At 37.5% G+C, this 16,335-nt stretch overlaps 1 protein-coding gene and 1 non-coding gene across 4 annotated transcripts in view; both read left to right on the top strand.

Annotated features, from left to right (window-relative positions):
- The window catches only part of LOC131693200 (ribosomal protein S6 kinase alpha-5), a 111,328-nt gene that overhangs the window by 54,418 nt on the left and 40,575 nt on the right, over positions 1-16,335 (top strand). The gene's annotated exons all lie outside the window — the stretch shown is intronic.
- Trnay-aua (transfer RNA tyrosine (anticodon AUA)) lies at positions 12,078-12,150 on the top strand. Its single transcript has one exon. It is a non-coding gene; the product is annotated as a tRNA-Tyr (tRNA).

Here is a 16,335-nt window from a genome sequence, read left to right as displayed (position 1 = left end):
CTGAAAATAATAAGTTGATAGCATACACAATCGATGTTTATCCACGGGGGTTCTCAGGGGGGATTTATAAACCGCTGAGAACCGATGCACTAGACAACACGTTCCATAGCGACATGACCAGGAACTCTAGTGATATGGAAGAACTCACTCTCTTCTAGCATCTGAGCCGTATAACGAAAATTAAGTATCAGATTCAGGGCTTTGCGCGCGATCATTCAAAAACAAACACGAATATGCAAATTGGCACACTGTAACAAAATCGAATTTATACACGCGAAGTTACATACACACTAGCACACGCGACATACAGACGCCCACGCGATCGAACACGTTAACGTGCAAACGCTCGATCTCTTTATGACGATACACGCGATCGTGAGGTCCCATACATGTGAAATTAGACGTAACAAGTGAGAACCTAGCTCTCCAGCTCCAGCAGGACAGCTCTCGAAAAAAAATTATATAGGCTTTATCCTTAAGGTCATTTACCACTTTTTCGGGTGAGAAAAATCTCTTTAGGAAAATCTCTGCCATGTGCGGAGTTGGGAATCGTTCCTAGGTGAGTTGCTTACAAGGCAATAGATCTACCAGCTAAGTCATGCCCGTTCCCCTGATCTAACCCAACTTTTCTCTCAAACAACTTTTAAAAAACAAGAACAAACGCGAATATGCGAATTGGCACACTGTAATAAAATCAAAATTATACACGCGAAGTTACATACACACTAGCACACGCGACATACAAACGCCCACGCGATCGAACACGTTAACGTGCAAACGCTCGAGCCCTTTATGACGATACACGCGATCGTGAGATCCCATATATCTGAAATTGGACATAACAAGTGAGAACCTAGCTCTCCAGCAGAACAACTCTCGAAAAAAAATATATAGGCTTTATCCTTAAGGTCATTTATCACTTTTTCGGGTGAGAAAAATCTCTTTAGGAAAATCTCTGCCATGTGCGGAGTTGGGAATCGACCCTAGGTGAGTTGCTTACAAGGCAATAGATGTACCAGCTAAGCCATGCCCGTTCCCCTGATCTAACCCAACTTTTCTCTCAAACAACTTTTAAATGTTCAAAACGGCAGCCAAAAAAGTTTGAAGCTGGAAGTAGAGAGCAAATCCTGCAAAATTCTATATAAATTATATGTGCCGGACTGTATCAGAGGAAATGCTATACCTATAACCTGATCAACGACTTCGCGTCGATAAATGACAAACCCGATGATATGAAAGATGAGTTCTATGACCATCTAGACAAAACCTGCGGAGAGTGACGTAAAACTCATAATCGGGGATGCGAATGCGTAGATCGGAAGGAAGAATCCTTTCGTCCTGTAATTGTAAACTAGAGCCTCCGCTCAACAACCAGCGATAACACCTGGAGGTTGATCAATCTAACCGGCATGGTTATATGCAAAGAATATTCGAGACTACAATTGGGGACACCTGAATGGCGAAACGTGCTCCCAAATCGACTACGTTGAGATAGACGGCTGACATTTCTCCGATATCGTTAATGTGAGCACGGAAAAAACTGTTCCCAAAATCGTGAATAAAGAGACATAGATTCTGGAACAATCACGTTATTTACGTTACAAAAATTGGACTATGAACAAAAATAATGTGTTTATTTCAATTTTTTTTCAGTAACGCCTGCATAACGCTTCTATTATTGGAGATATTTATTTTGGTGTTGTGAACGTCATCCGCGGTTTCTGCCATGTTTTTTCCCCAAATCGATTTTCTGTACGTTAACTATTGCACAACTTTATGAACGTTATTCAAAAAACCAAAGGTGTTATGATTTTATTCATAGATTTGGGAACATTATTCAGAGTCTAACTATACGACGTGAGCTGATTCATGATTTATTACATCTTGAACATAATCTGGTTTCGTGGTTGTGAGTTATTTTCACAAAATCAAAACATTTTCTCGTGAACTATTTCACGAAACTCGGAATATTATTCATGTTTCCCTTCACTCGTGAGCTAGTTCATGATACCTAATATATTAGTCACGATTCAGTATCCGTGCTCGCGAAATAGTTCACAAAATCATAAAATATCATGTATACGCGAACTGATTCATGATTTCTAGCGAATTAGCCACGATTCACCATTCGTTCTCGTGGAGTAGTTCACAATATCATAAAATATTATTGATGTATTCGAGAAAAAATAATGAAATGTTGTTCAATTATTCGAAAACTACTTCATAATTTCTTGTTAATAGTCACGACTGACCATTTGTGCTCAGGAAATAGTTCACAAAATCGGAACATAATCATGTATTTGAGAACACATTTATGATTCCTAGCGAGTAAGACACGACTCATCATTCGTGCTCGGACAATAGTTCACGAAATCATGAAATGTTCTGTATTTGTGAACTGGTTCACGGTTTTTAGTATATTAGTTATAACTCATAATTCGTGCTCGTGAAATAATTCACAAAATCATGAAATCTTATTAATGAAAACATGAACTGGTATAATATTTACTATGCTATATTTCACCCTAAGGAGGAAAATTTGGTAAAAACCAAAATTTACCACTAGGGTGAAATTTTTTTGGTAGAACCAGTCTTTGTACAGGAGGGCACATATCCTTATATCATACTTAGTTGCGTTTCGGCTTCGCCTCATCAGAAACCGACACTAACTTATTGTCGGAATAGATTAGCGCCGGCTTGACGCTAATCCCTCAAAACTAAAACACACTTTGTGTTTCAATCGAACGACTGATCAAACGTGATGTCCCGTTCGAGCAGAAGTTCTGTTTATGCCGATGAGACACAGTGAAGCCGAAACTTGTCTTGGCTTAGCAGGCCTATGCGAAAGCACTATGCTATGCTTTCGCATAGGCCTGCTAAGCCAAGACAAGTTTCGGCTTTTTTGTGTCTCATCGGCATTAACAGAACTTCTGCTCGAACGGGACATCACGTTTGATCAGTCGTTCGATTGAAACACAAAGTGTGTTTTAGTTTTGAGGGATTTGCGTCAAGCCGGCGCTAATCTATTCCGACAATAAGTTAGTGTCGGTTTCTGATGAGGCGAAGCCGAAACGCAACTAAGTATAATATTTACGCCTGATCATGTGTTCCAACAAAATAGTTCACAAAATCGTGAAATATGCATGGAAACGTGGACTGTTTCATGATGCATAGTACATGATTCACGATCTATCTTAAGTGCTTGTGATATTTAGAAGATATCCCTAATCATTTTCAATTTCAAGCAAATCTGTACATGGTCATGAAATTTTCACGTGAACTATTTCACAAAATTTTGAGTTAAGCCCAGCTGCTAGCGTGTGAGCAGCAGCTGTACGAAAACAACTAGGGCCTTGAACATCGTTATTCATGCGATAAGGTTCAGTGTGATGTCCCGACAGAACTGCACTGAACACCAAAATTACATTACAGAACCACAAATCGTGTTCGTAATATAGTTCACAAAACAGTATACCGCGAATCAGTCAGAAAGACTTAGTTCGTATTGCCACGTTACTCCGAGTGAAAAATTCGACTAAAATATTAAAAAGAGGGACTACGACCATGAAAGCATGAAAACACATAACTCAACTTTTGACTAAAATCTCACGATATCGTGAATAGAAATTACAACAATCGTTTGACTAAGATCATGAGCTCTGAAATGTCATAAACTCTAGTGTAGTAACTATTGAGTCATACTGATTCCCACTATCGCCTATAAAGTTCACTGCTCCCTCGTGGCCGAATCCTTGATCGGCGAATGTCAACGCTGGTTCGAGAAGGACGGTCAAAGATCTGTTTGTGGATTTGAAGGCAGCGCACGATTCAGCGAAACGAAACGAACTGTGGTAGATAATGCTTGAACATAGTTTTACGAATAGACGATGATTCAGTTGATTCGTATGACGCTGGTTGGGTCAGAATAGCCGCAGAACTATCCAACTCGTTTGTGACGTTCGATGGGTTGAAGCAGAACGATGCCCTTTCTAGGTAATTGTTCAACGTAGTGAAGTAAATGTCATCGCAAACCGGACCTTTCTTGGTGATTTTCATTTTCTTGCAATGAATAGTGCTGGGTAGTATTGTTATACCCAGACTATACGCAAGGGAGTTTGAACATATATTTTACACGTGTTTTATAGTGAAAATAAGCCGATATAATGCCATCGTAATGTTGTGGGTTTATTTGTTATGCAACAATAACCTAAACAGCAAAAGCAGTGCACTTGCCGTGAGAGATGAGGTACCTCTGTTTCAGACTTAACCCTTAAATGCATCAAGCTCATTTTTCCTTGATACTCATTTTTCTGGATGGATGCGATATATACCTCTTGTTATATCCCAGAATTCGGTATGTTGCCAAAAGGCAATAGAATTCATTTAAGAGTTAAGTTAAATTTCATCAAACATTATTTACATCGGGTGAGAATGAAATTCCGATAAGGATACTCATTACAATGCATTAGAAGGTCGTCAATTACGATTCTAAACAGTTTTTATGTTTTTGTTCATCATACCGAAAATGAAACAAACAAAATCGTTGCAATACCGCATTTCGGAAAATAACAGCCAAGTCAAGCTTTCTAATACCATGACCGGTGCCAATATCAGTCTTTCGAATTTGGCATTTGTACTCTGGTGCTATATTATAGCATTGGTACCGCAAAAACGAGCTGTCAATCTCTGCACAGTAATAGCACAGTATTTCGCCTTTTCTGGCATAATACTGGCATTATATCAGAATATATGGCTAACGGCTCTTTACGACTGCCTTATATGTAAATCAGATTTTAGGCTACGCTATAATGCTTATTGGTTACTTGGGTCATATTTGCCCATGATGTCCTCAATATCTGGCAGGGTCTGGTTTCAAAACCTAGCTTCCCACGGTTCAATCGTAGATTCAAATGAATCAAAGTGATGCTAAAACAGCTTTAGTGAAGTTAGAAAATTGTTATCCATCATGCACACAAACATACATAGGTTTTTATGCTGAGAGAGAGTTACTAAGTTTAAAAAAACAAGTGCCGGTTAGAGTACAATACGGAATGTTAATATTTGATATGATGCATGGTGCTATTGAGACACGTGCCATTCATGAAGGAAGTATATTTTAACCTGTATATATACAGGTTAACATTTACTTCCTTCATTCAAGACACGTGTCCTAATACCAGCATACACCACATAAAATTTAAATAATCCGTCTGGGATTCTCACACGCGATTTTTTATTACTTAGCTATTCCTTCTCTCTCACCATTATAAACCCGTGTTATTTGTGAAACCCATGTATGTTTGTGTGCATGATGGATAATGACAATTTTCTAAATTAAAACTTCCACCACAAAAACTGTTTTAGCATCACACGTTATTTATTACATGAAAGACAATCAGCCAGACTTTGATTCGTTCGAATCTAAGATAGACAGATCCGTGCGAAGCTAGCGTAAATGAAAGTAAAAGTTGCTTCGTTTGCTTTTGTTTATTCGTTCATTCACAATCAGATCTGCGTAATTCAGCCCCGGTAACTGTGAAAGTGTGGGTCGCTTGATGGCCGGCTGTCATGTGATTCCATCATCGACTCATCATCTACGTTGATCGATTCGTTGGAAAACAGACATACAGTGGCTGCACTAGTCAGTTTTATATTCTATACCTTATTGTCCTCTCTGTTAGAGATAATTTAGAGAGATGAGCCTATTTTGGTCCCATGGTGGTGCCACACTTTTTCGTCAATTATACAGTCAAAAAAATTAGCAACTGTTCCCTTATAATCGGATTTCAAGTTTGCCTATATACAAGTTCAATTTCCATGAAGCCAGGCTTTATTCTGCTGAAATAACGGAATGCCGTTCATATGTCTAGTTTAATGGTTCCAGGTAGAAGTAGCTTACTTTGCGATCGACAGTGCACCCCTCCATTAGTTATACGAAAGTAAACAAAAAGGAACATCGAGATTCCGAAAACTTTCAATGACAGTCATGTGTAGAATTGCATTGCCATGGCGCTGAAAGACGACATAATCGAAATTCAAACGAGGCCGAGTCAATTTCGGTAAATGCGCCATAAATACCGGATCCTATTTTCATTCCCTTAGCTATGCTGTGGTTATAAATATGGAAAACAATAGGCACCACTACTGCCGTCGTCGATGGCGACGGACGATCATTGACGAGGACACAAGGACTAATTTGGCATTACCCACCATTGCTCGTCCACCCATCTACGTCATTCCGTTTGTGTGAGACATTTGTCCAGTCAGGGCCACCTCAATCTGTATTCCCGATCGGTCGCCTGATCATCAGGTAAAAACCTGCAAAAAGTCGAAAAGATATATGAATCATCCCGAGCTTTCTTCTACTGCAAAAACTATACATGGTTAAAAGGCAGGCAATGAAAAGTTGAGCTTATTCATTTTACGACAGTATTGTATAAAAATATAGCCAGCTTATTTTACGCGGGATATATACACTGCGTAAATTCAAAATTGTGTATAAATCCTTTATTATTTTTTGTTATCTGTAAAATCGATGTTACGAAAAGCTGCGTTGCCAAAGAACTGCGCTGAAAAGGTATTTCATGGCATTTATGAAATAACTTATCTATAGGAGTATGTATGCAGTCATCATATTTACGAGCGTTTTATTGCCAATATATTTCGCGTAACGTAATGTATTAACCCCCCAATGCCTAACTTTTATTGGAGCGCCTGCTCAACACAAGGACTCCTAGAATTTGCTACAATAGAACTGATAGATTTTATCAGTTTTCAATAATATTTCGAAGCAACGAAAATTTATGAAATTCTCATTTCTTATCGTTAATCGATACTGTCATCACTCTTCAAACAAAATCCAATCAGATTAGTTGCAATAATTTCTGTTCTACGGATAATACTATTAACGGTTAGTGTTCAAATAAGTGTTAGTAGTTTAATTAGCTATCAACCGAAGGTCATAGAGTTCCTTTATATATCACAAACTGGATACACGCAATGCTTAGCAACTGACATCTGTGCTCATCGTTAAGATAAGTAGAGATAAGGATGTCCTCAACTTAATGAGCTTGGCTTTCCAACATACGATTTCGCCGACGATTATCATATAACTTTCGCCAGAATTTGCATCAACACACTTTTTGATTTGATGCAGCAGGCCTTATGTGTTGTTGAGCAATCGAGTTTTCATGTTGGTCTATCAGTATATCCAAATAAAATATCAATGGAACTTTTCACGCAACGAAGGATTACAACCGGAGCTCTTTGACTCTAAACTAAATTAGTCAGCTCACATCGATTTCAGAATCGAGAAAATTTGCATAGTCTTCGGCCAATTTAGACGAGCTTTCAGCAAATCTCAAGGACTCAAACCCAAGTACATTTTATGGGTACCCGATCATTCTGGTATTACTGTAAATTAATGGGTTGACGAGCTGACTAGAGCGGGCGCTGCGACTGACTGACGTTAGTCCAGTACCAGTTCTACCAAAGTCGATAAGTAGGATAAAGCACAAGATTCGCTCTTGGGCAACATCCGTACATGCCGATCATTGGCGTAGCTTGCAAACTTGCGTTCAAGCAAAAACTTTTCTTCCGGATGTGAGCCCAAAAATGTCGAAGAATTTGATGTATTTTCTAAGCACAAATGCTGTATTCTATTCAGGGTACTGACTGGACATTGCAAACTCAATTATCACATCATCAGCGTGCTGAATAGTAATAATGATTCAGCATAGTGATTAAAGTGATCTTTGTGAATCCCATTACGGAACCTCAAATCATTTAATACATGACTACCATGTAGTAATGCAATTGCGTGTCCTGATTTTTGGTTCTCCATACATAGAAGAACCTATGAACCGCTAGCTCAGGGATATGCTATTGTTCATAATCCAGTAGGGGAGACCGGGGCTAGTTGGCGGTGTTTTCAATTTTTACTGCTTTGATGTAGGTAGATCTTGCAAAATAGAACACGCGGAATGTGAGAGCAGACTGTTGGCAACATCTCTGATTTTTTTTTAAAGTGTTTGATGTATTGTCTCCATTTTTAGAGACAAAAATATGTGACGCGGAAAACCCGCCAACTTACAAGTTGGCGGTATGTGATGATACGCCAAAAACTAAGCAATCAAATGGATATTCAATTACTTCAAGGGTCCTTTTGGAACGTGCCGAATGTCTTTTCGAGAAAACTGTATATTAACCGACATTTGCTATTATATTTCAGTTTCAATACCCCGGCATTTTGACTTTGACGCATACCCCCTATTCAAAAGCAAATTTTCGAAATTCTTCATTCAACTGGCCAGAATAAATGTCACCTACATTGGTGAGATACACAAGAAAAAGATTTTCTTACTTTGGAGTGAATCCCACAAATAAAATTTTTTGATGACATTTTTGCACTGTAAATAGTACCGCCAACTTGCCCCGCGTGCAGAACCCCCAACTTACCCCAACCGCATATTTTATTAAAAACTATCTAAAAAATAACTTTTGTTTGTGGATAGTTGTAATATCTATACGGATACTGAAAGCTCTTTTAACGCGCTATCGAAAAATATAATCATTCAGGAAATAGTTTGAAAATCACGGTAAATAACGCAAAGTATTTAAATTTTTGAAAATGTACTTGGTATGCTCGAAAACACAATATCACCCACAACTTCCACCATACAAATTGTTTTGCAACAAAACCACATTGGATAACGGGTTTCACATAACTTGAGGTACACAAGAAGAGAAAGTGCTATATGTCTAATAGAAACAGAGAAAAAGGGATTCCGCCAACTTACCCCAACCGCCAACTAGCCCCGGGCTCCCCTATGGTAAAGAGCTATAGTTTAGGCCGTATTTGAATGACAATATCTCTTCGTGGCTGTTGTCGTTTTGTTATCTCAATATCCCCTTGGAGGTATATCCGATATATCAGCTCACTAAATCCCTCCGGGGGTTGGAAGCTTTATTTCTGCTATTATAGCACCTGCAGATCGTTCAGCATCCTTCCGAGGGTGTAGAATGACTGATTTAATTGCAAGATCATGCAAGGCACAAATCTCTGATCAACATGGGGAACGTGCCATTTGAGTCAGTCGCTACTGATTCCTGACTGATAGATGAACCTGTGTACCTGGAGCTAAACCCCAAGTACATACTATTGTTCCTTACGCAGTGTGCTTAAGAGCTATAGGCTTTATCGGGAGGGTCCATTATTTCTTTGGGAGCAAAGAATCCAGGCTTTTTATTATTTTGTGTTGTGATTGAATTGTGTTATTTTCCATTTCTCATCCTTTTTCACCTTCCTTTCCCTTTCCATCGGGAAAGGATTAGACGACTTGGGAACATGGGGAACGTGCCAACCGAGCCAATATATTTAGATTCTCTAATAGAAGACGATTCTACAAGTACGGAAATACTGCGTTAGTAGGGTCTAACGCCTCGTAATATCTTTTTTATACAACCTTTGTATGCCGTACATATGAAACAAAAAGATACGTTGGTTGAGACGTAAGCGTGCGTGATTGCTGCTCACCCCAGTGGCTTTAGGTCGTTGAAATTTTTTGAGGTGAAAAATTCGTGATCAGGTCTTATTTTAAAAGTATAAGAGATCGTCCGTGGTTGCTACTCCGTTGTTGAACATGACCAATTGAGATGAAAAATCATCATTTGAAACAACATGCTTGGGAATGACACGGTGTTTCACGCCGTGCAATTTATATGGATCCCTGCACATTGATAGGGAAGGAAAGAACCTTAGTCCGATACATGTAGCCTGTAGAGACCAAAGGGGACTGATAATTCGACGGGTTACCTCGAGCAAATTATGCATAGTAACGGATCGGGTATTAGTTGCTCTAGGCAGCTGGCTGCCGAGATGTTTCTTTTAAGATTTAAAGTTTGCTATATTAGTCCAAAATTTTATTAACAATATTTAATTAAACCGGATATTGGTTAACAACGTGCAGCTAATGTATTTTGCTCTTCTCTTTATTCCAGCGAAAACGATAATTATTAGACAATTAAAGTGGGATTTGAGAATGACGATCATTAAACAAACAAATAATTGCCCTGTGACAAATCCGGGATGAATTCCGGGGACACAACTTGCAGACTCGCTATCTGTTTGTAATTTCCGCTTTTCGACAAAACTGATTGGTCTTATTTGTAAGACGATGGATCAGTTCAAATCAAGCGTCAAAATAACCAAATACACATCCGTTTTGTTTGTTACGTTAGATCGATTGAAGCACGGCGATGCACTCTCTAATCTATTGCTCAACATAGCGTTCGAAGGTTCGATACGAAGACCAGATATGCAAAGGAATAGAACCATCATCTCGAAATCTCACACGCTCTTGGCTTTGCGGATGACATGGACATCATTGGCGTTGATCGCAGAGCAGTGGAAGAGACATTTCTACCTTTTAAAAGAGACTGCGAGAATCGAGCTGACTATAAATTCTGACAAGACCAAGTACATGATGAAAAGCGATGGTGTGCGGTACGAGGCTGTTGACGATTTAATGTATCAACACTAGCTATATGTGTTAACGATGGTCGCTGCGACCGGACAAGGCGTGTTACGGCTGCAAATAGGACTTTATTCTATCGGTAGCCTGTAAACGCGCATAAAACTTGCTCTTTACAAATCGATAATACTCCCTGTTGCTCTGTATGGGCATAACACATGTGCGTTGAAAGAAGCGGATATGCGATTGCTAACAATTGGATTTTCAAACCTACAATGTTCATGTCCATCTTAAGATGACTGTAGAAGCGAGTATAGCATAGTTAGTAAGTCTATAGCGGCCCTTACATGCTCAATATTTTTGACAATACTAGAGAGTATTGACAAAAGTATTGTACGTGTAATGGAAAAAAGTTGTACTGACGATGTGGACTTCAAATGGGATTGAAATATTGTAACAATATCGTCAATACTTTGTATTGACAAAAATATTGAACGTGTAAGGGCCCCATATTACCTTGTACGTAACTCACTTGGGGTCGATCGCCAATCCCACACATAGGGTTAGAAATTTTTCTATCATGAAAAATGTGGTGAATGACCCTAATATTAAAACTCTCTAAAAATGAATAAGTATTAATGTGATGTAGTTACCTGACAGTTCTTTTTGTAATTTTATTGTGTGCACTATATATTTCACAAAACATTATTCTGTATCGATTATCGCATCTCATCGGTGATAGAATAGTGGGTATTCGACCAAGCTTCTCCCGTTTGGTGCTAATATTGCTTACTGATAATTTGTTGCACAAACTTTTACCATGCTTATTACAGGTTGATAACAAATTCTCGTGGGCTCAAACATCATACAACCCCTTAAAAAGACCAATCTGGGGTGAATCTGGACCATAAAAACAGAGGTATTATGAGCTATCTGCTTATAGGAGACATTGGGTTTCTAGTTAGCGTTGACAAATAAATATGAATTAATTCTTTTTATCAACTCTTAGGGATGTAAGGAGTACAACTAGCACAAAAAATTATGTAAATTTGATAATTACTTACTAGTTATAAACAATTAAAACTCGAAAATCTCGTTTTTTTACAATAAATTCGGCTGTGTCTGAACTAAAAGTCCTAGAGATCTAATTTTTTTTTGCAAGTATCTCAAACATTGAACTAGATAATTATATATATTGCTTGTTTGGATGTGAGTCTTTATTTTTCCTTTCTTAAGGATTTTTATGAACGTGTCAACTGGAAAACAGGAATATATAAAATTCCATCAACGGCTGGATTTGTCGTTAGCTTCTGCCGATAGGCAGAACATCAACATGTCCCTCCATAGCTCTTTCACTGCCAACTGTCTGGTGGCGACTGAGTTAGGAAAAGGAGGCAAACAGTGATAATAAATATCTCAAGCCTTGAGCGCAGTCCACTGGACCTAAAAATAGATAACGAGAGAGATTTGGCCCGATCGGTGAGAGGGAGAGGTGACGATCTGCTTATAGGAGACATTGGGGGTCGATGGGTCAATTGGGAGGAGTTGGAGGCTGCGGTGGTGATCACAAAAACTGTTGGGAACATGTGATGGCATCATCACAGTTCCTCGATGGCGGAGTGGTTAACGCACCCAACTATAGACTGGTAGATCGCAGGTTCGATTCCTGCTTGAGGACATATCTTTTCTCAGTGTTTCCAATAAAGGTGAATTTTCACCGTTTCTTTATTCTCACCGTTCCGGTCATTCTTTCTCTGTCTAAATAATAGATTTTTTTGCAGAATTTTTCGTAGGTCAGTTTTTTTCGAAAAAAAATTATCAAAATATGCAAAAATGGAGTTTATTATTATGTTGGTATATAAATAATTTTGAGAGACAGGGATATCTTCTCAACTAGCATAAAAATAGATAATGTGGTTTTCGAGGTCGCTGATTACGATTCTGATAACAGAATTTGAAAATTCGAAATAGCGGCTACACAATAGCAGCCATTTTTTGCAAATTTTGTTGCAATGAGCATAAAACAGTCGCCGTATTGGATCCGCCACTTTGATTTTACATTTTCAACGTCAGAATCAGAATCAGCGACCCCGAAAACCCCCTTGTAAGACGTTTCAGGACAATATAAAAAATCGAAATTTAGCCAAGCACAGTCGCTATATTGGATATGTCATTTTGAATTTTATATTTTTGACGTCAGAATCAGCGACCCCGAAAACCCCCTTGAAAGACGTTTTAGAGCAATGTAAAAAACATGAAATTTAGCCAAGCACAGTCGCCATATTGGGTATGCCATTTTGAATTTTACATTTTCGACGTCAGAATCAGAATCAGCGACCCCGAAAACCCCCTTCTAAGACGCCGCCAATATGAATTTTACATTTTCGACGTCAGAATCAGAATCACGCTCGCACGCAGCCTATGAATGCGGGGTCTGTCCCAAAGTCGACGATCTCTGTCAGGTTATATGCTGAACCTAATTTGAACCTGTATCTTCCGGCATTCGCGCTTCATGCTCATCTTACTATAATCTGCCGTGTTCTATTGAACGAATTTCGCTCCAACTCGAATAAATGTTGGCAGCACCCTCTCAGATTTTAATGAAACTTTCTGTCTTTTGAAAAGGGCCAAACTTTTTTACCAATTTTTTTTTCAAATGGCTATAGTTTAAAAATGACAAATCCTACAAAAATTTTGTAGGAGTGATTTTCACAAAATTAGTCAAATTTTTGAATAAAAATATTGAAAAAAAATTTCATTGACTCCTGCACTGAAAAAAATCGATTTTAAAAATTTAAAGTCGATTTGCAAAAAAAACCATTTTTGATTTGGATGAAATTGTGTTGCATGATAGGTAATTATGTTCCCTACCTACCGCCAAAAATTCAAGTTGGGCACTTTCAAAGAAACAAAGTTATTTGAATTTTTTTCCTTATCCAAACTGAATTTTTTTTCGGTGTATTTTTATCGAAAACTAAACCAATGATAGTCATAAGAATCCATCATCATCATCTCAGAATCCATTTTCCCAGCGCGAGTTGCCTGATACATGCAAAAAGTATCAGTAACGAATTTGGTATATATTCATAGCAAACTTGAATGAAGACTGGAAGATTGGAAGATCGGAAGACTGGAAGATTGGAAGACTACAGGAATGGAATACTGAAAGGCTGTAAAACTGGAAGACTGAAAGACAAGAAGACTGGACGACTTGAAGACTTTACATTTTACATGAAAGATGCACTTTTCATGCACAGTGCCATGAAAATTTTGTTGCAGCATCCCATGGAAAAGGACCCTGTGATGCTATTGGTGGCACTCTCAAGTGAATGACAAAAAGAGCCTGTCTTGCTCGCGATTATGGAAATCCCATAACAAGTCCCCTAGAGTTATATAACTGGGCAGTTGAACAAACTGATAAAAAATATCAGAAAATGAATTTTCTGCTCCATATTCACTGAACAGTACAACAAAATGTCAGAAGAACTCTAAGAACTGTATAATATCGCCAAAACAATATCTGGAACTCAAAAATTCCACAGTTTTGTGCCTATTCCTGGGGGCAAAGTGGAGACGAAAAGGAATTCTAATTCAGAAGATCAACCAAAAATATTTTCCTTGCATAGAAATAATACAAAATAGTATGCATGAAGATAGTTTTAAGACAAATGAAATATATAAAAATAAATAAATAATTATGTAAAATTCAATGCATAATGTTGTGGTGGTTATTTCTTTTATTTCTTTCTCTGATTCATCCTCAGCACTAAACAAGAAAATAAAAAAGTAGTAATGTTTAACGACATAAAATCTTTTCAATGGGATTCTTGATTAAGGGGTTACATACCTTTTAGTGATGAAAATGTCAAGAAAGTTTGAATTTACGTAATGGAAAAAAGCAATGATTTCATTCCATCAAACTTAAAATATTTTGGTAGCACATTTTTCAGTAAAATAAACAAGCATAAATTTATAAAAATAAATTGATAATTAGCGGAGTTATGGCTTTTTCCCCGAGGCCCTTTTTTATTTAAGAGGTTTTCGGTGGTCACGATTGGATACCAATAGAACATCTAAAATCCTAAAACCCAAAAAATTTCATTAGTATATGATGATTCCTCGTACCTTAACGATTAGTTGAATAAATAATATTTTTTTAAAAAAATCTCCGTTTTAAGCTCTAAAAATTGCATTAAAATTTTTTATCCTTGCAACAAAAATTTATGAATGAAAAAGGAATCGTTAAAGTACAAGAAAAATTAATTATGATCAGTTGAAAAAAAATTAAGAAAATAGATTGAGTAGTTTTTCGGCAATCGTGATCACGGAATAGCCATTTTTAGTAATGCGACATTTCGAAATATACGAGTTTAAAATTTCAAATTACCACTGCTCTTGGTAGACGAAGCGCGCTTGGAAGCGCTGTAACTTTCGATCTATTTCTCGGATCTTTTTTAAAAATTTGGGAAAACATTCTCAAGGTGTTGTACTTTCAGATAAAGTAATAAAAAAATTTCGATATCATGGAAAATGAAAAAGTAGTATCCCTTAATAAAAATATGCTTAGTTGTTAAATTAGCCAATATCTTCTCACAAACTGAGTTTTATTGGATTCTAAGATGATTATGACTTTCATTGGTTTAGTTTTCGATGAAAATATACTGAAGAAAAAAATTCAGTTTGGACAAGAAAGTTTTTTTCAAATAACTTTTTTTCTTAAATGTGCCCAACTTGAATTTTTGACGGTAGGTAGGGAACATAGATAATAGATAAGATAGATAATTATCTATCTTGGAACAAAATTTCATCCAAATCAAAAATGGTTTTTTTTTGTAAATCGACTTTAAATTCTAAAATCGATTTTTTCAGTGTAGGAGTCAATTTTTTCAAAATTTTTATTCGAAAATTTGACTAATTTTGTGAAAACCTCTCCTACAACATTTTTTGTAGGATTTGTCATTTTTAGACTATAGCCATTTGAAAAAAATTGGTAAAATAGTTTGGCCCTATTCAAAAGACAGTCTAGATCATTTTTGGAAAAACAAAAGATGCAAAGTGGCTTTTTGTGACAAAGTCTTCATGTACAGAAAGTTTCATTAGAATCTGAGAGGGTGCTGCCAACACTGAATACGATTTAGCGCGAAATTCGTCATTGGTCAACTTGTTTGTATATTTAGTACCAGCCCTTTGTTCATGCGTCTATTCACAATTCTTCTCCCTGAGCACTCGATTTTCTGTCTCCATCGTCGTTTCGTAGCCTTACGAAGCAACAGGGAGTATCAGCGATTTGTGCGCGGTTTAGTCTATCTACGGGACTGACTAAACCAACCAACCAACCAACCAACATCATACTAATCAGCGAAGTCCGTCTATTCACATAGCCATGCCTAAACAATATCTGCCATCTGTATTGCTTATTAAAACTTGTTGACCATCGAGTGTTCGATTCAAAGAGTTCAAAGAGTCAACCTCCTTGAACCATATGCAGAATGGTAGAAGCTTTCTTCATCGGAAGTAACCATTCTGCCGTAGTTCGTCCCATCCTCATAAGTTTTGGAGTAAGGTTGTCGTTGTAGAATTGTAATTTTAAAAACTTTTTTATGAATTAGCATAATGTTACCCAATATGTGATACCCAAATCGCCTGCATCCATACCCAGAATGCTAGGGGTGTGCATTTCGTTATCTATGAAACATTTCGAGTATCGAATTGTTTATGTCCGCGGCAATTGTCACTAAATTCGATCCCGTGTACCCTGAAGCCCCGGATCATATGTCTCAGTAAAATATTGGTAGACGGAATACTTGCTATGCCGTACAGACCTTACTATGGGTTGACTATGGAGTATTTCGATTCTCGAAAT

This window comes from Topomyia yanbarensis, chromosome 3 (assembly GCF_030247195.1).
Source record: "Topomyia yanbarensis strain Yona2022 chromosome 3, ASM3024719v1, whole genome shotgun sequence".
Classification (NCBI taxonomy): Eukaryota; Metazoa; Arthropoda; class Insecta; order Diptera; family Culicidae; genus Topomyia; species Topomyia yanbarensis.
This window is presented reverse-complemented; position numbering and strand designations above follow the sequence as displayed.